Source organism: Oryctolagus cuniculus, chromosome 6 (assembly GCF_964237555.1).
Source record: "Oryctolagus cuniculus chromosome 6, mOryCun1.1, whole genome shotgun sequence".
NCBI lineage: Eukaryota > Metazoa > Chordata > Mammalia > Lagomorpha > Leporidae > Oryctolagus > Oryctolagus cuniculus.
The window spans coordinates 30,425,668-30,448,042 of NC_091437.1; the positions used below are offsets into that span (position 1 = coordinate 30,425,668).

The following is a 22,375-nucleotide window of genomic DNA, read 5'->3' on the forward strand; positions in this document are numbered from 1 at the left end:
TATGGTGTTGACAAATCTGTCGAATATTCTCACTTCTTCGTTTATTTTATAACCATCTTTAGTGGTTTCTTCACGCCTCCGATTGTTGTTGACTTCATCTTCACACTGTTAACTTTAAATTTTAAGCCACTCTTAGTTTAATTGCATTACTTCCTGGAGTGTTGTCATTACTTTTGTCTATTGTTTTAGCTTAACCTTTAGGAAGTAGCATTGGTTGTGAGGGAGACTTTAAGCCTTCAGTTCTGAATTACTGAAATTTTCAATTAGTGTGTGCAAATGTTGCCAGTACATAAGCCATAACTGAGGAGTCCCTGTGCTTCACATTTATTCTTCCAAACATCTCTTGCTTTTTCTTCGTCTTTGGCATTGTCTTAGAAGTGTGTGGGCCTGTCCTCCCAGACTGTAATGTAAGAAGTCCTCCCCTAGAGTTAAATAATCCAGAGATTATTCTGTGTGCTTATGTCTATGCATGTGCATCTAGAAACAAATTCCTGTTTCAGAGAATTTTTGACATAATGTATCTGTAAAATAGATTATTAAACTTTCTTCTTTCTTTGACATTTTGGTTCACTTTCCAGCTTTTTATTGCATTGTTACAAATGGTGATGTGAAGAAATCTTTGCATTTCATTGTTTACTGTTTAAGTATTTCTCCAAGATGCACCTCAAGTGGAATTGCTAAGTGGGATAAAATGTCCTTCTAATATATTAAAAGATGTGGGTATTGTCAAGTTACTTCTCCATAAAAAGTGTCACATTTTACTCCTTCCAGTCGCTTGGGGAGGGTGCTGCTGTCTCCACACCTTTGCCTTGCTGACTGTTATGATACCTCATGTGTGCGTGTGTGTGTGTGTGTGTGTGTGGGAGTGGGAGGACGGGGCTCTACTGGTGGAAACTGTCTTGTTTTTGCTTTGATTTTTGAAATGACTAGCGAGATTGGCTATCTTTTCTCTTGTTGATGGGCCATTTATATTTCTGCTTTCTCACAGAAAAGTGCTCGGGGAAAGGTCTAGCACAGGATTGATGCTATCGAAAGCCTTGTTCTTCCTTTCCAAATTTCTGGCCTTGTGATTACACCGATCGTTCTCAGCTTTGCCTTCAGAAAGCTAGGTGCAGACCTGGCTTTTCCTAGTGTTCTTTCCTTAACTGACAGGACTTTGCCCATTAGGCCTCTCTGGCATGTCTGTTTCTAGCAGCCTACTCTGGCTGCCCAGGTATGGAGTGGTGACTAACCAGCTGGTGTGCCCTCTTGTTCTCTCCCCGGAGCTGTCGCACCTCTGGTCCACCAGGGGCACCTGTGGATCCCCCTGCACCTCTTACCTTGGACCACAGCAGTCAGGAACCTGTCAGACTCCCCCAGGTGCTACCAAGCCCTTTTCAGTGCCACGTACAAAATACTCCACCCTTTCTCAGGGAGCCATAGGAGCTGCTATTGCTAATGACTGCAGGAGCGCTCAGGCCTGAGCTGCATGGGGCTCTCCACCTGGCTGATGTGTGCCCTTCCAGCCCTCCTGCATGGAGTCTGTCTCAGAGACGAGATGCACACCCCTCACTGCCTGCTGTGCCTGTCCTGGAGGATGGTCACTGTTCTGCCTGCTTCTGGTGTTATCAGCCTGCTGCAAAGTTGTGTTTTCTGCAAGTTCCTTCCTCCGTGTTTATGCCCCGCGTTAACTACTGCACAGCCAACCTCCCCCGGGCGGCTGGCGTGAGCAACCGCGGGACTCTGTAGTCTGCTAACCCCACTTCCTCAATTGAGTCAGATTCTAAGGCCACACTGAGAGAGCCCTGTTTCGTTTCCTCCATCTGGAAGATGACATTTTGTCAAGTCAGAAATTTAGCAGAGGTTCTGTGTGTGTGTGTGTGTGTGTGTTTGTTTGTTCATTTTTAAACTTGCATTTGGAAATCTTTTCAGAATGAGAAAAATGTTGAGAATTCCAGAGGACTCTTCACCCAGACACCGTCAGTGTTAATGTTTAACCTAACCCCCCACACAATAATTATCAAACCAAGACAGTAACCTGGATACAGTATTCTCTGTTTGACAGTTCTCAGGTTTGGTCAGTTGTCCCACATTTCTCCTTGTCCAGGGTAAAATCCTGGCTTATACATGACCTTTACTGTCACACCTCCTGCATCTCTTTTAACCTGAAGCAGTTAGAGGCAGGATTGTTAAAGGGGCATCACTATGCCCTTCTTGTCTTGCAGAGTATTTGGGGACGGTTTTCACTGCCCTTCCCCTGTTCATTTCTACAGTTAAACCACTCAGGCTTCTATCTGGATCTTCTTCCAGAGGCTCTATGATATATATTCAGTCTCAGGATTGCAGCTTCCTTGTAATTTCTTTCGAGAAGTTTGTCTTCTACCGTATCTTCTCACACCATGTATTGAGAGAGAGAGAGAGGAACTCAGACGTGCTCCCATCTGCTGATTCACTCCCCCGGTGCCCGCAGTGGCTGTGGGTGGGATGGGCTGAAGCTGGGAGCCAGGAACTCAAGCCAGGACTGCTAGGTGGGTGGCAGGAATCCAGTTACTTAGCCATCATTGCTGCCTCCCAGGGTCTGCTGTAGCAGAAAGCTCGGGTTGGAGCTGGGGCCAGGTCTGGAATGCAGCTATTCTGATGTGGAATGCAGATGTGTTTGCTGTTGACTGATTGCCCACCTTGGTTTACTGTGTTTATCATCTGTGGTGTGGTTGTTGGTTTAAAGTCACTCGAGGCCATGTGATCTGGACAGAAATTGTGAGGCATGAGCCGCGCTCAGCCACCCAAGCAGCAGTATCAGTTATTGTTGGCCCTCTCTCAGCTATTATGGTAGTGATTCATAGGAGTGCAAATTATGATGAATTTTTTTCTGTTTCTTTGTGTGTGTGTGTATAGAATTTCTGGAAGAACGATATTTCTTTTCTTTTAAGATTTATTTATTTATTTATTTGAAAGGCAGAGTTACCAAGAGGGAGGAAGAGAGCGAGAAGCAGACATGACGTCTTGCATCTACTGATTCACTCTCCCCAGATGGCCACGACAGCTGGTCCTGGGCCAGGCCGAAGCCAGGAGAGCTTCACCCGGTCTCCTACATAGCTGTGGCAGGGACCTTCCCAGGCCATTAGCAGGGAGCTGGCTGGGAAGTGGAGCAGCTGGGACTTGAGGTGGTCCCATATGGGATACTGGCTTCACAGGAGGTGATGTAAGCCGCTGTGCCACAATGCCGGCCCCCAAGAAAGATCTTTGAGGAGTGATTTTGTTCATCTGAAGAACGACTGAGCTGGCCCTTGTGTCCATGTGCTCAGCTTTCTCTTAAACTCTGAAAATCACAAGGTGGTAATCTTTGTTATTGAATCAAAAGATGATGTTTAAAGAAACACATTGACGGAGTGACCTGGCAGCAGTTTGAGAACTAGAAAATCTCTGAATTAGGTTGCCTGCTTTGGGAGGTGTGGAACAAGATAGGCAGTTTTGAAAAATCATTTTTGGGTTTGCTGAGTTGGGCTCAAGTGTGGTCAGGTCTGGAGGGCTCCTCGTGCCGGTGTTGCCACGTTCTCTTCAGTTGTGTTCCAAGAATGCTGCTTCAGGGCCCTGGGAGAAAACACCAGGACAAGTAAACACATCCTAAAAGCACAGCCATTCTCTAGCATGGTTTAAAATGTTTGCCTTCTGGGTACCCGGAAAACAGTGCCGACGTGCGGTCCAGTGGTCATGGCCCACGGCAGAGCAGGAGGCAGCCGCCCTGGCCAGCCCTGGCCACCCCTAACCAGCCCTGGCCAGCCCCGGCCAGCCCCGGCCAGCTCTGGCCAGCTGCTGGAGCTGCCTCGCGCTGTGTGGTCTTGACCCCGTTCCCAGGAAGGCCGGTCCCCCAACTCTTTACCTCTTTATTTTTGAAAGCAAAAAAAGAGAAGGAGCCAGGGAAACCAGAAACCGAGCTAAGATTCTTCAGGGTAGAAATTTGGCCTCTTGGAGTCAGTCATTGCTCATTAGTTTTGTTTTCACCATAAATTTAAAGAAAGGTTTACCAGTCAGACTAAGAAAACCAACATTCGTGGGGGGAACTGGTGTGGGCATTTTTTCCTTTCTTTGCGGTGGTGGTGGTGGTGCTGGTACCTACTATTGAAATGTGTGGAGGTACTTTTTAAAAAACTTTCTCTCTTGAAACTGCTGAGCTGAGCTGAGCCTCTTCTCTCTTACAGTGGTGGTGGCTGTGCCAGACATTTGGATGGGTAATCATACTCTGCCTTGGCCCCTTCTCCGCCTCCCAGAGCTCTGGGTGCTGTGGGTCATCCCAGAAAGAGGTCGGCTTTTGTGATCGGAGTGGATTATGGCTTTTGTGTCTTTCCTGTCACCTCCGTAGCAGCGTGGCGCTTCGTTGAGTGCCGTGAAACCAGAGGAGCCCTTGTTGAATTAACTTGGAGGCAGCAAGTTGAATGGGGTTCTGTTCTCTATTCTGTAATTGAGTTCATTGGCTGCATGTCCTGGGCTCTGGTCCTTCTTAGGCTGCTCTAAACAGAAATCCACGGAGGCATGGATCTTGACGTTCTGATTCATGATACTGTCAGCACCTGGAGTAGCCGCTGGCCAAATCATTGAATAGTGTTGATTGAGAGTCTATTTTTAGATGAATGAAAGAATGGATAAAAAAAAAAAAAAAAGAACCCAAAGGCATGTTGGTTTTTTAGTTGCAGGTTTTGAACTTACTACATGACTTCTATGCTGCTCATATGCCTTCTCTGTTTCTTTCTTTTTTATTTATTTATTTATTTATTTTTTGACAGGCAGAGTGGACAGTAAGAGAGAGAGACAGAGAGAAAGGTCTTCCTTTGCTGTTGGTTCACCCTCCAATGGCCGCCACGGCCAGCGCACCGCACTGATCCGAAGGCAGGAGCCAGGTGCTTCTCCTGGTCTCCCATGGGGTACAGGGCCCAAGCACTTGGGCCATCCTCCACTGCACTCCTGGGCCACAGCAGAGAGCTGGCCTGGAAGAGGGGCAACCAGGACAGAATCCGGCGCCCCGACTGGGACTAGAACCCGGTGTGCTGGTGCCGCAAGGCGGAGGATTAGCCTAGTGAGCCGCGGCGCCGGCCTTCTCTGTTTCTTAATAATGATTGGGATATGGTAGACAGCAGGGTGCTGGCCAGAGCAGCACTCAGATGAGAAGACTATTTGGGGCCCATGGCTAGCTTTAGCACCAACAGTAAATTTAGGATGCGGGGAGTGTGTGTGTGTAGATAATAGGAATTGTACCTGTCCGTATGTTCTTATGCAGCAAGGATATATTTTAAACAATTTCTGTCCATCTGCTAGCTTTTTGAATTTATGAAGAATACACAATTGTGCTCAGAGTTCATGTTCCTGGTGTCTCGGTGGGCATGTAACAGAAAGTGTGATCACCAGCACCCTCGTGGCCGTGCTGAATTAGAGGCTAATGGTTGGCAAAGACTGACCTTCACCTTCCATGCCCTTAGCGCTTTGTTTAAACTGTTAAAAATATAGACCTGAAAGACTGTGTGTTTGCACACACACCTGCAGGTAAGCAGGTACCACGGAGCAGCTGGCAGTAGTCACTGTTACAGCACTGTACATGAGTTTCACTCTGTATGCAAGCAGATTCCTTTTGTCTTGCTTAACTCCACTGTGGTAGTAGCCGGGTTAAATGCATGGACTTTGGAGTCAGCTATCTTGAGTTTAAAGGGATTCAAGCTCTGCTGTCAAAACAATTTAGAGTTTGAGCTCAGTTTACATGGCTGTAAAATGGGGAGAGTAACAGTACTTGGGTGCTTTGAGGAGACAACACAGTGTTTCACCTAAGTTCAATTACTGTTAACTTTCAGGTTTTCTGTTTACCTGCGTATACTTCACATCATTGTTTGGAGAGGGATAAAGTGTATCTTGAGTGTCCTGGCTGTCTTCTGGGCTAGTTTTACTTTGGCTTTAAAGACTTGTTTGTTTGAAACGCCGAGCAACAGGGAGAGAGAGAAGGGAGATCTCTCACACTGGTTCACTCCCCAGATGTCAGCAGCAGCTGGGACTGAGCCAGGTTTGCCATGTGGGTGGGAGGGGCCCAGAGGCTCGAGGCTTCATTGTGGCCTCCCAGAGGAAGCTGGAGCTGGGAGTGCGGTCAGAGCTCAAACCCAGGTACCCTGAAATGGAAAGTGGGTACCTTCAGTGGCATTTTTTTAATTTATTTTTTATTATTATTATTATTTTTGACAGGCAGAGTGGACAGTGAGAGAGACAGAGAGAAAGGTCTTCCTTTGCCATTGGTTCACCCTCCAATGGCCGCCGCGGCCGGCGCGCTGTGGCCGGCACACCGCGCTGATCCAATGGCAGGAGCCAGGTACTTCTCCTGGTCTCCCATGGGGTGCAGGGCCCAAGCACCTGGGCCATCCTCCACTGCACTTCCCTGGCCACAGCAGAGAGCTGGCCTGGAAGAGGGGCAACTGGGACAGAATCCGGCGCCCCAACCGGGACTAGAACCCGGTGTGCCGGCGCCGCTAGGCGGAGGATTAGCCTAGTGAGCCGCGGCGCCGGCCCCTTCAGTGGCATTTTAACTGCTATGCCAAAAACCTACTCCTTGAGCTACCTTTTAAAGATAGAATCAATGTGCTATATTTCCTTTTTCCTGAAAAACACTGTTCCTTTTGATTCTATTTTTAGTTCAGACAAATCTCCATAAAGGTAATTCTTTCATTCTTTCCCCATTATTTTCCATTATTAGTATCAAAATACCATTGCCACTGACACCCAATCTGAGTCAGTTGCTGAGAATAGCAACTTCATGGTTATATGAAGGTCTGTGACTCTGTCCTTGTTTTAGTTCAGTTTATTTCAAGCTGAATTATGGTAAAGACCAACTTAGATTGTAGAGGGCCCTCTTCAAATCAATATGCACCGCGGGGGGGGGGGGTACCTGAGTTACAGTAAGAAAGCTGTTCAGAACTGTGGGCTGGGTCCCGTGGCAGGATGGTGTCTCTTTAGGAAAACCGTGCTGTACTTAGACCGAGACATCCCTGTGGTATGTTTCTTGTGAAGTAGTTTCCTCAGTGGTAGATATCTGGAAAGAGAAAAGCGACTTGCGCTAACACGACCACTGTCTTTGAGAAAGCTGTGGAAATGTAAAATGAGTAGAGGGAAAGTACTGTCTTACACGGCTGCACACAGGCCCTCGCACCTCTGGCACCTCTGTGTGTTGCGTGGGGTAGCAGGAGGATGAGCTGGGCCCCAGGCTGGGTGGCTCTGATCTATTTTACCACAACCTAATCGAATCAGCTAGCTGTGGACTTGGGAGCCAGTTGGCTAGCCTTCAGGGCTTGGTTACAGTAGAGTGTGAGTGTGTCAATCTTTAGGATCTAACCAGTCTTAAAGGGTCCTTGCATCCCTGAGATGTGCACCCAGATCTTCTGATTGAACAGCCAGTGAAGAACCAGCCCTCCGAGGAGCCGAGAGTCCTGCCTCAGGTGTCCCCGGCTGCTTTGGCTGTTCCTTTGGGGAGTTCCTCCACATTTTTTGATTCATAGATGACAGAGAAATACATGGAAGTACAGCTGTGTAGCTCCTGCTCTAGCAAATGACTGAACTGGCTGCCTCACGGTAATGGAAATGTTTTCCGTCACAGCACTGGAGCCCACGGGTCCCACATCAAGGTGTGGCCAGGGCTGTGCTCTAGGGAAGAATCCTTCTTCTCTCTACAGCTTCTGGTGGCTCTAGGCATCCCTTGCTGTGCCTGCATCACTCTAGTCTCTGCTCTGTCTTCACCTTGGCCTTCCTTCTTCCTGATTGTCTTCTGTTTCTTACTGGGACCTTGTCGGTGGATTTGGGGCATAGCCAGGTAATCCAGGATGCTCTTGTCTCCAGATCCTTAACTTGATTGTGTCCTTTTTCCAAATAAGGTCACGTGATATTGTGGGCAGCCATTCACCTCGCCAGAATGAGGGGCGTCCTTCCACGGTCTCTGTGTTTAGAGGTGGCATATACCATCTTTGGGAGGTGCCTCTGCTTGGGGAGGTTTCTCTTCTGTCTCTGCTTAGTTTCTTTGTCTAAGTTGAATCTGTTTTGGTGTTTACCTGGAAGTGAGTTTCTCATTCCCCTTTAACACTCCAAGGGCCGGGTGGCTACAAGCAGAGGAAAGCTTTGATTTTTTGGGACAAGTAGTAGAGTAGGAAGAACTGTTGTTAGAAAAGTAAAAAGTTTTTTTTTTTTTTTTTTTTTTTTAGTGGATCCTGACTCTGTTTTACAGATTGTTCTTGTGTCATTCAAAGGCAGAAACGTGCTCCTAGGACCCGCAGTCATTGCTGGATCCCCATACCATTGACAGGTGTGTGTGTGTGTGTGTGTTTGTGTGTGTGTTTAGTAGCTCAAGTGTACTTTTTATTTGTTTTGAAGGTGGCGCTAGCCACAGTGCCATGGAGAAGAGGTAGCTCGCTACACTTTCCCCCAGGCTGTACATTTAGTTCGTGCTGTGGTCTAAGTTGAGAAAATGAACGCCCCACACCAGTCAGAGTTTCCCTCGCTGGATTCACATGGACACTCACATTCATCAACACACAAGAAGGTGTGAGTTGCTCTTCATAGCTTGAAGCCTCTGGAATTCACTTCACTGAGCATTTATTGAGGATAGACCATGCACCAGCCACCACGTAAGTGCAGAGTTAACAAGCAAACCAGTTAGGTGACTGTACTGGAACTACAAATAGCTCCCTTCTCCCTTCTCCTCGCTCAGGGCTGAGCACGGCGTGGTTAGTTGTTTCGTGCTGAACAACTTGTTGTAAAAACGATTGTGCAGAAAGGTCTTTGTGCACCATGTGTGCACAAATGTGGTCCTTCATTGTCTGTCTTCTCCTCCTAGGTGTGGAGCCAGGCTGTTCACTAGTCTGTTTTCATCACTGCTTGTTTCACTGCCTCCTTCCTTTCTAACTGGTTGGCTCTTTAAGCCCTGAACCAGAGAACATTGTGTATGTATCACACTAGTTCACCACTTCAGGGCTTGCCAAAATAAAGGTAGCAATCTTGTATGAATGGACAAGATTCTAAGAGCTTTTGTTATCTCTTGAGTTTGGTGAGATAGGACTTATGGGATGCCAATTGACAAAAGACAACCCCAAAGAGGTGGTTTTTTTTTTTTTTTTTTTTTTTTTTTTTTTTTTTTTTAAAGACTTATTTACTAATTTGAAGGGCACGGTTACAGAGAGAAAGAGAGAGCTTCCATCTGCTGGTTCATTCTCCAAATGGCTGCAAGAACTGGGCCAGGCCAAAGCCAGGAGGCAGGAGCTTCTTCCTGGTCTCTCACAAGGGTGGCAGGGGCCCAAGTATTTGAGTCATCTTCCACTGCTTTCCCAGGCACATTAGCAGGGAGCTGGATCAGAAGTAGAGCAGCTGGGACATGAACCGCCACCCATATGGGATGCTGGCATCCTAGGCGGCAAGTTTACCTGCTACACCATAGCACCAGACTCCCAAAAGAGTTTTATTGTCCTTTTTTCCCATATTCTAAGATACAATGACTAGCTTTTATCTCTGCCTGAAGGTAAGCTTCCACCATCTCCTGGGGATAGAGCTGTGTCACTTGGATACCAGGGGTGCTTCCTCTAGAACTTGGTTGGTGAAGTGCCTAGTGCCTTTTTTTTTTTTTTAATAAGCAAGGATTTTGAAAATACTGCATGGTGTAATCTCACAGCCCCCTCTGGAAAAGAGTATCCATACTCTGGGGAAGATGGTTAAAGACCATTAGACAACCATCAAGATATGTTTATCCGACTCTTTCTATGAAATAGAGGCATGTTAGGGCCCATGCATGGGTTTTTTCTGAGGATTTATTACAGTGTTCAGCCAATTTAGGGCCCACGTCAGCCTGTGCTTTTTCTCTCTGCTGCTGTGGTCAGAGTTTGGGCTGGGCCTGTGTCAATCCCCTTGGCTTCTGGTACAGTCCCTTTGTTCTTGCCGTTGAAAATTCCCAAGGTTACCTCTTGTCCCTGTTATAAATGGTATTTAACGAGGTGATGAATTACCCTCCCCTCTCCACCCAGCCCTTTTGGAGTCATTCACTTGGGTCTGTCTTCTCTCCAGCTCTCTGTTTTCTTTCTCTCGAAAAACACCCAGGTTTCTTGTGAGTCCCAGCACCCCGGCATTCCATCCTGGATCTCTCTGCCCTCGCCTCTTGGGCACTTGCCAGGTTCCCCTGCCCAGGAGAACAGCTCTTTGAGACAGCACAACATTTGGCCCTTGGTAGCACTTCGACCTGTTGGATAAGATGTGCAACTTGACTTGTCCAGTGTTTCTAGGACATCACCTCAAAGGTGTTTCAGATATTTTTTTGATGTCCACCTGAGTAGACATCATCCTGTGTCCTCTTGGGGATGTTGACTATGTGTCTTACATGTTTTGTTTATGTAGGAACATATGTACCTTTTTACTGACACATGTAAAACCAATTCCTGCATTGCCTGAATGTCAGTTCAAAGGCATATCATCAAGTTAATACTCACTTCTGGGGAGCTAGAGAGAAATAACTTTCTTAAATCTAAACAAGGATTTAAGATGTATTCTATTTTTAGAGGGGAAAAAATATACTTTAGAATCAGGGAAATATGGACCACATAAACTCCTGTGATATGCTGTGAATGGCCCGGCAGACAATATAGGAAAATTATGTAGGCAGGAAGTATTTTGGCGGGAGGGGTCTCACTGGAGGCCCCTTTAAAAATCCAGCGAACAATGTGGGCCGTCTAAGAAATGAGTGCACCCATGGAGAAGTCTTTGTGGAGATTTACGGATCCTCTAAAACTGCCCCGTTTGCAGATCTCTGGCGTAAAGCATTGGAGAATAGCGTGTCCTTATTTAACCTCGTTGGGAAAGCTCTCCAAGGAACGACTGAGGAAGAAGTTTTGTAATGTTTTATATCTGGGACTTTGTTTAGATTATTAACACCAAAAGATTCTTCAGGCCTTTAATAGGGAAAATGGAAGTGGACACTGACCAGTTCCAGATGTTCGTCTATTTGCTGCTTGTGTCTGTGGCCAGGGCGCGTCTCCTGCAGTCCCCAGGCAAAGGCAGCGAATCCTTCTGAAGCTCGCTGCTTACTTGGCGTTGCTTGCTCTGAATGCCGGAGTCTTGGCTGCACAGTGAGTGGAGCCTGGCCAGCCCAGTTACTTCTTCAGCACAATCTCTGGAGGGCTTCTTAAGGACTTTTGAAGACAGCCGAGGACTCACTGGGAATGCTTAAACCCACGCTGAACAACGGGGCCTGTCGCAGCATCAAGCAGAGTTGTCGGGGCAGGGGTCCTTGCCTCTGTTTTCGGTATCTGCGTCCCTGAAATTAGGGGCCTACCTGAGGAAGCAGAAGTCGAGGACTAATTGAGAATGAACGTTAGCTGCAGGCTGACCATGAGTAGGTTAATCATACTTCAAGCACTCCGCCCTGCCGAATGCTCTCATTTATTTCAGGATGTCTCCTCTAAGTCCTGGTCTGTCTCTCGATAGCAGACCACCGATGGAAGCAGGCAAGGAGAAATTGTGACTTAGAGATGTTGTGGGATTTTGTGAATCCATGAAAGTGGTATTTTTCTTGAAAAAGATTTATTTATTTATTTGAAAGGCAGAGTTACAGAGAAAAGGAGAGAGAGAGAGAGAGAGAGAGAGAGGAAGTGAGATAGATAGGTTTTCCATCTTCCTACTTCCGAATGGCAACAGTGACCAGGGCTGGGCCAGGCTAAAGCCAGGAGCCTGGAGCTCCATCTGGGTGGCAGGGACCCAAACACGCGGACAGAGAGCTGGATCAGGAGTGGAGCAAGTGGAACTCAGACTGGCACTCGTATGGGATCCGGCATTGCAGGAGGCAGCTTAACCGGCTGTGCACAGTGCTGACCCCTGTAGACCCTGAAGTATGTGTGCTGCCAGGGACCAGGGAGGGTCTGGCAGCGTCCTGGTGCCATGGTGCCGTCTTTTTGACAGCACTAGTGGAATTGAATGTAAAGACCATTCCACAGCACTATCATAAGTGAGAATAAATGTCTCTCTCATTGATAATTAACTGAGCCTTTTAAGATTTTCTGCAGAGGCCAGCACTGTGGCATGATGGGTAAAGGGGCTGCCTGCAGTGCCGGCATCCCATATGGGCACCAGTTCGAGTCCCGGCTGCTCCACTTCCAATCCAGCTCTGCTATGGTCTGGGAAAGCAGTAGAAGATGGCCCAAGTCCTTGGGCCTCTGCACCCACGTGGGATACCCGGAAGAAGCTCCTGGCTCCTGCCTGCGCATCTGACCAGCTTTGGCCGTTGCAGTCATCTGGGTAGTGAACCAGAAGATGGAAGACCTCGCTTTCTCTCTCTGCCTCTGCCTCTCTGTAACTCTGCCTTTCAATAAATAAATAATTTTAAAAAGCTTTCTGTACAGTGGAAATAAGAACTTACATCTTATGTAAATATGGAGAAATCTTGTTTTTATGGTTATTTCATTTTTCAAAATGAAATCCCATTCAGCCTCCCTCATGGCTGTAAATCATGGGTCCTCATGTTGAGAGAACCCCTTTGTGGCTTTGTCTTCATCCAGGTGTCCTCTGTAAACAGAGTCCTCTTTCTGTACACCCTAATGGTGCATGCAGGGCGGTAGGTCTTGGTGCAGATTGCTATCTCCTCTTCCCTTTGCAGTGCCTGGTGTGGTTCCATCTGGATCTCCATGCCGCTGTGTCCTTGTTCCCTGCTGCTCTGTACTGGGAAACCTCTTCTTGCCTTGCAGTGCACGCTGCTTTTTATAGAACACGCTCCAGCGTTCCGTGCCACAACACAGAGTTCACCTGAAGTACAGGGAATTGAGCAGTTGAAGTGGAAGGGAAACTTGTGCTATCAAAACACTGCCGACCTCTCCCTCCCCCTCCCCAGACCCCTCCAGTTCTTCCTACTCTGAGTCATTGCCTTTGCACACACTGAGTGTCTCAGTCTGGAAAAGTACATGAACTTCAGCATGAGCCTTTGAGATAGGCTGCAGATCGCTTTTCTAGAGAGATTCGTATTTCATACTGTTTCAGTTAAGAATGACTTGCAACTTTACATAACTGGAACACATTTGAACTGACAGATGGGAATGTGTGCAAGGGCCCCTCTCTCTGTTTGTTTTAAAATAAAAATAAGCAGTGAAAATATTCAAAGGCTAGATATGAAAATGTGAACAGTTGCCCCGAAGCCTGTGTGATCATTTCTTACTGAAGGAGTGTTTGGCGGGGCTTAAAGTCATGTGCTTGGATACACCACTCCCATCCCCCTGGTTTGGCACTCAGTATATTTTAAACAAGTTTTAGGATTGTGTTGACTCAGTTTTTATGCAGAGATAAGCTGCATAAAATGCCTAAATATTTAGTTAACTGCAAAACTGAAAAACCTCTGACTTACTGTTAAAATAATGGCACCATTCATATACTGGATAGATTTAAAGTGAGCAGAATAAGCAGGTTTTTTTTTTTTTTCAACAGCCTTCCTAAAATGTGGTGACTTTGAGATACATTTGAGGTAATGAACAGGGGGAAGATGAGTGCCAGTGGACAATTAAATGTGCACAGAAAGTGTGCATGTTTGTTTTTAGTTCAGTTTTCTAATCTGATAAGAAATGGCTAAACTGCATGGACTGTCAGATCTGGAGTGGATCTTAACTGTTACCTTTGACATTTCTCTCATTGATAGAAAAGAGGCCCAGAGAAGGCAAATAAGTCCCCTGACTCAGATGAGGAGCTAGTGGCAGAACCCAGGGCTACTGGTTTCTCATTTAATGCCTTCTGTTATGCAGGGCTGTTGTAAGAATGGTATGGTGAAAGTTCATTTATCATATCATTCTTTGACACACTTACTCGATACCTACCTTGCCTACAGTATTAACTTCCCATCCGTGTAGCAAGTCACCATGAACTGAGTGCCTAAAACAACTTCCATTCATTCACTCACCTGAAGCTTTGGCATCTGTGCAGAGTCTGGGTTCACAGATCTCTGATTCTTTCTTTCCTTTTTTTTTTTTTTTTTTTTTTTTTTTTCCTTTTTGACAGGCAGAGTGGACAGTGAGAGGGAGAGAGACAGAGAGAAAGGTCTTCCTTTTTGCCATTGGTTCACCCTCCAATGGCTGCCGCGGCCGGTGCATCACACTGATCCGATGGCAGGAGCCAGGTGCTTTTCCTGGTCTCCCATGGGGTGCAGGGCCCAAGCACTTGGGCCATCCTCCACTGTACTCCCTGGCCACAGCAGAGAGCTGGCCTGGAAGAGGGGCAACCGGGACAGAATCCAGCACCCCGACCGGGACTAGAACCCGGTGTGCTGGCGCCGCAAGGCGGAGGATTAGCCTATTGAGCCACGGTGCCGGCCTCTGATACTTTCTTAATGCTACCAGCTAGAGAACACAGGTTGCCTTTTTTCTTTTTTTAAAAAATATTTTATTTATTTTTATTTGAGAGGTAGAGTTAGAGACAGAGTAAGGGAGAGTCAGAGAGAGAGGTCTTGCATCCACTGGTTCTCTCCCCAAATGACCACAATAGCCATAGCTGGGCTGACCTGTAGCCAGGAGCTTCTTCCAGGTCTCCCATGTGGGTGCAGGGCCCAAGCACTTGGGCCATCTTCCACTGCTTTCCCAAGCCATTAGCAGGGAGGTAGATGGGAAGTGGAGCAGCCAGGACTTGAACTGGCAATCATATGGGTTGCTGGTTCCTCAGGTGGAGCCTTAACCTACTATACCACAGCAGAAGCCCCATGTGTTGTCTTTAGAGAGCTTGTTATGCCCATCCAGATAGTCTTTGAATTTTAAGTCCAACTTATTTGGGACTTTAACTGTATCTGCAATATTCCCTCATGGTACATTAGTGTTTGATTAAAGAATCATGGGATGGGAATATTGGGGAGGCATATTTAAAATTCTTGCTACTATACCCAGCTAGCTGGTGGTCAGACTTTGGATGTTCCCTGTCACCTATGTCACTGTTGTGAACCTGGAGGTAAAGGAGGGAGGCAGCTCTGTGGAACTGGTCTGTTTTTTTATTCCAAGGACCCAAAGATGGAAACAGTTGGTGGACAGCAGTATCTGTTGTAAAACCCATGTACTTCATAGCATAGAAAAAAATGGAGTCATGGCCTCATGGCTGTGGCGGAAGTGGTTTTCAGCTCAGGCAGCTGGGGCAACCTGACCTAAGAAGTGATTGTTGGTGGTGGAGGAAAAAGAAAGAAGTTGTGTTATTTAAGCCCTGTGTTGTTGGTTCAGACAACTCTGCCCTCCTCATGGTGACCAAGCCCCTATTAGTAACAGTGATCCGAAGTCAACCAAAAAAAGCTGAGTCTATGTCCAGTAAAAGAGAACCTTTGTTATATAATATGAAAGCAATCACTATCAAAATATGATTTACGCTGTTGATATCTAAAAGAGCTAAGTTTAGCTTGATGAGCAAAGTCAGTTTACTTGGTGGAATTCCAGTGGCTTCTTATCACATACCATAAAACCCAGACCCTTGGTGTGATTCGAAAGTTCCACCGCATTGGCCATCTTTCTGTTCCCTAGCATGCCAGGCCCCTCCCCACCTCAGGATCTTTGCATGTGCCGTACTGCCGTGTCCTGTTTTCAGTTTTTCTCATGCGTTTTAACCTGCTCACTCTTCATCAGATCAGAGAAGCCTTTTCCTGATTATGCTACTTGCAGTTTTACTACCTTGCCTTTGCTAGCCCGGTGCTTCCTATCAGATCACCTGCTTATCTGTGTACTGTCCACTCTGCTTGTTTATGATTTCTTTTCCTCCTTTAGCATGGGACTCCTTGAAGCAGACCCTGTCTAACTCACCTTTGCCTCTCCACTGTCTTCATCAGTTACTGGTTGTTGAATGTTCCTGGAGGTTAAATGTTTCACTGTTACAAAGGGAAGTTGTGGGTTAAGAAGGAATAACATTTTGAGTTTAGAACACCTCAGCCTGCCACTTTTTATTTAAAGATTATTCTAAAGGCAGAATGACACAGAGGAAGAGGCAGAGAGAACTCTTCTGTCCACTGGTTCACTGCCCAAATAGCCACAATAGCCAGGATTAGGCCAGGCTGAAGCCAGCATCCAGGAACTCTATCCAGGTCTCTAAGTGGGTGGTGGGTAGCACATGGGCCATCTTCTGCCGCCTTCCCAGGCACATTAACAGGAAGCTGAATTGGAAACAGAGCATCTGGGACTCAAACTGCTGCTCTGATATGGGACACCAGAGTCACATGCTGTGACTTAACTTGTTTGCACCGAACATCAGCCTCAAATTGGTATTCTTGGTTACCAGTTTGACAGTAGGGATACAAATGGCTTAATGGCTAGCCCAAGGGCATACAATTAATCATAGTAAGAGATAAGGTTAGATTTCAGAGCCCTTACCATTTTCACTCTCTTGTAGGTAACCGGTCTTGTTGAAAATATTCGACTTCTAGAGTTTTTGCCAAAAATATAATAAAATAAATGTATAAAATGTATGAAGTCTCATTTTCTGTTCACTGTCCTTAGTCTCTGCATATTTTTCTCTGCTTATAAATTCTCTTCCAGATTTGTTGTTTCCCTTTTTGATGTCTGTTAAAAATGATGACAGTTGATCTGGTAGAAATTACAGATCTCTGAACTCCAGGCGGTGTTCCCAACTTGAAACAGGGCCACTGGACTTTTTGGGTTTTGTGTTTTTTTGTTTGTTTGTTTGTTTTGCATCTTTTATCCTCCCTTCAGCCAGCTCTCAGTCAGGAATTGTCCTGAATAAAGGAATTGAGGGGGTACTGCATGGGTGGGGTTGTTTTGCCTTTTAATGTAAAAAATTAGGAGGAAAGCAAGAGGAACAAAAAGAATGGGAAAAACCAGATCCTTTCTGTTCCATTTCTAGATCATCAGTATGGTGATGGCTCCTGGCCATCTTCCTGGCCTTGCATGCATCTTCCTAGCTTACCAGCTGCCAGCCAGAAGCCCAGAGTCTTCCTTGTGGGAGTAACGAGTCTGGTTCAGGAGAGTTTTTGTTTTGTTTGTTTGTTTTTTAAATCTCTGGTTGATGAAGCCACTGAGGTGCAAAGTATTGCTTCTACCTCAGTGGTGAGAGAAGTAACATGAGCTCCTGAAAGGCAAGCCAGATGGACGATGATAAAACAGTGGGTCGGTACTGCCTTGTGTGTAAATCACAGAGACTCCAAGTTCCTAGGCACTGAATATCTTATGTACAGGAAAATTGCCTAGCTGTCATAATTATTCCACTTGTTGCCATTTTATAAAAGTTCATGGTGTCTGTCTTATTAGAACATTTGCCATATTCTTTGCAGACCATCAAATGCTTAGCAGGGCAGGGTGGGGGGTGGGGGATGGAAAGCTCGGTGTTAGAAGTCATTAGTGATTAAAAAGCAACCAGAAGTCAAGATAAAGTTAAATTACAATGACTTAAAAAAAAAGAATTTATTTATTTATTTATTTGAAAGAGTTACACATAGAGAGAAAGAGAGGCAGAGAGATAGAAAGAGGTCTTCCATCCACTGGTTCGCCCCTGGATGGCTGTAGTGGCTGGAGCTGTGCCAATCTGAAGCCAGGAGCCAGGAGCTTCTTCCAGCTCTCCCATGCGGGTGCCAGGACCCAACTACTGTTTCCCAGGCCATAGCAGAGAGCTGGATTGGAAGTGGAGCAGCTGTGACTCGAGCTGGCACCTATATGAGATGCCGGCACCGTAGACGGTGGCCTTACCCACTACGCCACAATGCTGGCCCAAATTACAATGATTTTTAAAATGGACATCAGAGTCAAGGAGAAATCAAGATAATGCAAACCAGAAAGTAGAATACTTTGTTAGGTTTAATGTGATAGGTTTTAGTGTTTCATTTTAACTGATGGAAATCCTAACCTTTTGCTTCTGTATAGGGAATCTGGCAAGTGGAATAAGACACGTGATATTGCAGTAGAGCCCTTTGCCTTTAAGGCTGTGAAAGTTAAGTTGAGGAGGTCAAGATATATAAAAGATGACAAGTGTGAAATTTAAGTAGGCCTCAAACAGCTTCCCTAACTTCAGTTTTTTCCTCCTATAACCCAGATTTGGGTCACAGCCCCATAATATTTGTTCTGTTTATACGCTACTTTAATTGATTGCTTTTTAGAGTTTTTTTTTTTTTTTTTTAATTTGAAATGCACAGTGACAGAATGAGAGAGACGAAGAGAAAGATACCTTCTGTCTGCTGGTTGACTCTCCAGTTGGCCACATTTGGAATGCTGGGCCAGGTGAAAGCCAGGAGCCCGTAACTCTCTCTGGGTCGTCTACGTGGGTGGCAGGGACCCCAGTATTCTGTTGTCCCAGGCATCATAGTAGGGAGCTGGATTGGAAGCAGAGCAGCTGGGACTCAAACTGGTGCACTGATATGGAATGCTAGCATCACTGGGGATGCCACCCCACAGTTAATGCATTGCTTACTGTATCAGTATCACTTGCTGTATAAAGGAACTCTAAAGATAAATAAAATGGAAACAAAACTATATTAGGTTCTAACGTGGTGCTTTTGCTTGCTAAAGCTGCTTAGCGTACGTCTTCCTTTTTCTCTGTGGCCAGCATTGTGATTCTGCAGGGCATCTGCATCCCATGTGAGTGACAGTTTGAGTCCTGGCTGCTCTGCTTCTTCTCCAGCTCCCTGCTAATGCGCCTGGGAAGGCATTGGAATATGGCCCAAATTCCTGGGCCACTGCAGCCCGTGTGGGAGACCCTGATGTATTTGCAGGCTCCTGGCTTTGACCTGGCCTAGCCGGACTATTGCAGCCATGTGGGGAAGAGAAGCAGTGGATGGCAGATATTTGTTCTGTCTTCTCTTTTTCCCACTCTGCCTTTCAAATGAAATAAATCTTAAAAAAAAATTTAAAAATTTGAGTGTAGAGAAGTTCAAACTTTCCATCTCAGGTTTTAAGTATTGAGTCTGCTGAAGTGAAACTGACAGTAGACAGATAAGCAGGCGAAAAGGCTGACTCATTAATTAATGCATACATGCAGACAAGAGAGCCACACAGAATATGAAACTCAGAGGACAGAGTATGAAATGCAAAATACAGGATGGTTGAGGTTTACTACGCTTTTCATAGGGGAGAGGGAGGGAGGGCCGTGGCACTTTTAGAGATGGTCATGGTTTTAGCAGGTTTGGCCCCCATACTCATACCAGTGTTCAAACCCTACAGTGTTATGTTAAGGATGAATGCATTAATGTTCATGGATTAAGCATGGAGACTTGATCTCATATGGCAGCTGGGAGGTCTTTAGGTCCCCGGAGGCGTGCCCTGGGAAGGCAGTTCTCCTTGGAGGGCTGTTGTGACAGGTGATCCTGCTTCCCATCCCCCTGTGCTTTGTGGTCCCCAGGTGATCTTCCCTCCACACCTGCTTCCCCATTGCCAGGGTCCTGCAGATGCCACACTAGTGGGGCTGCCCGGTCTTAGACTGTGAGCCACTCACCTGTAAGTTGAGGCAAACCTACTTGCCTGCCATACTGCACCTCTCAGAGATTTTAGTTAGACTAACAGAAAATGCATTCACACAGAGAGGGAAATCAATGATTTGTAGGGCAGATGAGTGGCCCCAAAGACAGCCAATAGTCAGAGACAAAGCTTCTCTGGGTTGTAGGTATGCTATTTGGTTTTCAGTTCTCGTTGATAGGACTCTTACCTTCTTGGGTTAATGAAATCTCAGTCAGAAGATGGATGGTAGTTGTATCTCTTGGGGTAGACTCATGCTTTAGGTATAGAGGGAACTTCAGAAAGAACCTCCCTTGTATTGGCTGCCCTCCAGCTGCTCTCAGTCTGTATAGCAAAATAGTATATTTTCGGGTATCATTTTCTGAGCCCAGCTAATAGCAACTGATCAGTGTTGGAGACATAAGTAACATTAAGAGGTGAGATCTTTTAGATGATACCGCAAAGCTTAAAAGATGATAGGAAAGGGTTAGCTCAAGTTGTGACATAGAATTTAAGATGTGTCCCTGGATTATCTGAAATTCTCTTGCACAGTAGTGTTGGTCCCAGCCTTGCAGAGTGCACACTGAAGAGGATGCCCCGGAGATCCCGTGGTGATTTCATGGCTCTTATGTGTGCACGGAAGAGAGGCGAGCTTTTGAAAGCCATCCGGTGTGACTAAATGGAGCATGGGAGCTTAACAGGCCCATAGAACACTTGTAGTTGAATCTTTAATAGGCAGTTCTCATACAAGCTTTATGCGTGCTCTCTCTCTCCCTCGTTTTCTCCTTGCATTTGGGCGGTTTGGTTTCTGTTTCTAGGGACTGGCAGTATGTACCGTAGCAGTTAACTCGGTAAGATGGGCATGCTGGAGAACAGAGTGCGGGATGGAGTCCAGTGTTGATGCAAACTTCCCTTTCTCTGCAAGGACTCATCTCCCAGTGAAATCTCAACTAGGAAAACTGTTCTAACCCCATCCATAACCCTGTGTGGACAGGGTGTGGCCACCCACACAGAAGCTCCCAGGGTTTGCTCCGTGGGGGTGACTTCTGGCCCGAGGGCAGTCTCATGGCTACTTCCCCTCCCCCAGTGGGGTTCAACTTTGCAGTGGTCTAATTTTTCAGAGTAGTTTCACATACCTGATCTCATCTTATCAAAACGCCCCCTCCTGTTAGCGTGTGAAGTGTAATACAAAAGATAACTGTACTGTAAAAGTATGTGTAAATATTTGGTCTCCTGATTGCAAACAGAAATAACTTGATTTTTCCTCAGCACTGTTACCTTCTATATATGTGGATAATAAAGTGTTGATTATAGGTACATTTACTTCTTAAAATCCTTTAGAGTAGCCACACAGCCATAAAAAGCCTTTAAGGTTTTTTTTTTTTTATAGCTTTTAATCTGATTATCTCATTGCTGGAAAAATAATTTGCAAGTCCTTTACTGAAAGGAAGAAAAAAATTCTATGCAGAAAGATCATTCATTAGCAAGTTATATTTTAAAATAAAAATCATCTGTATTTTTTACAGTAGGGCAGTACATAAGTAAACTGTTGTGATAGTTTCTATGCAGTTTTTACAGTATAAATATTCAATGTATAAAATGCTTAATAGCAAGAAAAATAATGAGAATTTGTACATGTTGTGATTACAACTGTGTGTATATTTAGAATATATTATATAAATCTACAAAAATCAAATAGAAACACAAGAACATAAAATAGCTATCGTTAGGGTGCTGAGTTCTTTTTAAAGAAATTCTTTTCAATGTTCTTGTGGTTAATATATATTTATAAGATCCTTTTTAAGATTATTTAGTTGAAAGAGTGGAAGGGCAGAGTGACATAGAGAAAGAAGGAGGGGCAGAGATCTTCCACCTGCTGGTTCACTCCCCAGAATGATCAGGGAGGTGGAGTCCAGGCCAAAGCCAGGAGCCAGGAGCTCCATCTGGGTCTCCCACATGAGCAGCAGAGGTCAGAGTACTTGGGCCATCTTCTGTTGCCTTCTTAGGCACATTAGCAGGCAGCTGGATCGGAAGAAAAGCAGCTGGAACTTGAACTGGTGCTCTGATAAGGAACTGAGTGTCATAGACCATGGCTTAACATGCTGCACCACAACACTGGCCCTGGAACATATTTTTATTAGGAATACAATTCAGGAGAAGGAGAAAGAAAGAAAGTTGTTTTCTGAGAATATATATCCAAATTGGAGTGTAACATAGAAGTGGTGGGGACCAAACTGGGGACTGGGATGCGTGGAGGGTGAACAGTGCTCAGATGTAGAAGGGTCCACGTGGATAAGACTTGTGAACAGCACGGAGGGAAGGGAAGTGGCTGACTTAGGAAGCAGTGCTTTAAAGGGGCAGGGGAGTGGCATTCCTGTGAGTGGACGGAGGGGCCCTTCCTCCATGTGGATTAGACAGGCTGTGAGGTAGACAAGGAGATGGGATGTGATGAACAAGTATGCTAGAAGCCCTCGCTGCTGCTATGAAAGGAATGGATTCAAAGAAGGATTTTGACGGGGCTTGCACTCAGGGGAGTTTTCAGCTGAGACTCCTTCATGGGTAGTGGATCCACAGCTACTTCTCCTCCTCCCGGCCATTTTGTGATGAAACCTCTCCAGGTTGGCAGGCTCTTGTCAGGTGGAGATGAAGCTCTTTCCCTCATCTAGCCAGGCTCTGCTGGTTGGCCCTGTTCAGTCCCAGTAGGGACAAGCATTCTTGGAAGATTATTCCTGTATCCATCATAGGCCAGATTTAAACCACCAATCCACACAATGCTGGAGACTCTTGGGCTTTCGTGGAGTTCTTTTAAAGCTCCAGTTGGATAATCCCGTCTCTCCTCCCTGAGTAATGTTCATTGAAGTCAAATCGCCGGGGATGAGACCTGCAATGCCCGAAATGCTCACTGTGCCCTTTGGGGGCAATGCTTCTTGTCCCTCCTGGACTGTGAGACCCCTTGGGGGGTGTCACCC

At 45.9% G+C, this 22,375-nt stretch overlaps 1 protein-coding gene across 4 annotated transcripts in view; it reads left to right on the forward strand.

Annotated features, from left to right (window-relative positions):
• The window catches only part of ARHGAP26 (Rho GTPase activating protein 26), a 457,022-nt gene that overhangs the window by 181,535 nt on the left and 253,112 nt on the right, over positions 1-22,375 (forward strand). The gene's annotated exons all lie outside the window — the stretch shown is intronic.